We start from the raw sequence: 1,142 nt of genomic DNA, 5'->3' as shown, positions 1-1,142 counted from the left end.
GGGGGGCGTCTCCATTGTCATATCTTCATGAACACCTGAATGAAACATCAAAATTCAGCAACACAGTTGATTGGTCAACAAGCTTCGGTCTAAACCAAAGTTTGTCAACATTTTTATAGCGAGTGCCTATACTTTTACCAACTGAAATTTTCGTACCGTCCACCAACATGTTAATGTGCATGTACTTCCAAGCAGGGCCTACTCTCAGTACCCAGGTGATCCCTAACGCCCACCTAAATTACCAAATTGCTCACTTGTGGGCGACCATATCATATCGCCTACGTTGGCAAACACAGTGAAAACTTATTACGTCTTGATCAAGAGTTCAGGACAAAAGGCTTGTACAATTATGGTAGAAAGTGAAGGGAGACTAAGAAAAACAAACAGAGAAACAAACCAATAAAAAAACAACAACAACCCCTCAAGCACTTAAAGAGTTACGATTGCAGGGTATACATTCGTGTGGAGGGTGCGGTGACGGAGCGGTTAGTGCGCTCGTCTCCGAAGCGGGAAATCCAGGTTCGAGTCTCGGTTAGGACGCGGATTTTTTTCGCCCCCTTCTGCCCACCCAGCAGTAATGGTTACCTCACTTCGAGCTGGGGAAGTAAAGGCGGCGTGGAAAGGAACTGGACACCCTACCACTATATGCCGAAGGCCCAGGAAGTTGTCTCACTAACAAGGCAATCCCTAATGTCCGGATCGGATGCGGGAACAACTTAAGTTTACATTTGTATGACAACTCCAGAAATCTTCACCCTTGAGTTAACGCTTAGAGTTTGAGGGTCACTGGAAATCATTTGGCCTTCCACTTTCGGGCCTCTGGCCAGTGTCATATAGTGTCTGGTAGTAGTGATAGAAGCGTTGTGACCTTTGTTTTTGCTCGAGCAATAGACGAGTTTGTTAAGATAAACGGTAAAATGGTTTGATATCAAAGCATTCTTTGCGTCTATTGCGTTAAACAGATATCTGTATAAAACAAAGAGCAGAGATAGAGTGCGAGCAAAGTAATCGTCGAACCCACAGCAGGCAGGTCAGGTCAAGTCACTCGTCCCTGGATGTACAGGTCAGGTCAAGTCAAGCAGCTAGTGCTTAGCGGAAACAGGTACAGAAATTCACGGAGAAAATTTTTTTTTGGGGGGGGA

Source organism: Aplysia californica, unplaced genomic scaffold, assembly GCF_000002075.1.
Source record: "Aplysia californica isolate F4 #8 unplaced genomic scaffold, AplCal3.0 scaffold00395, whole genome shotgun sequence".
NCBI classification, from domain to species: domain Eukaryota; kingdom Metazoa; phylum Mollusca; class Gastropoda; order Aplysiida; family Aplysiidae; genus Aplysia; species Aplysia californica.
Note: the sequence above shows the minus strand (reverse complement) of the source record.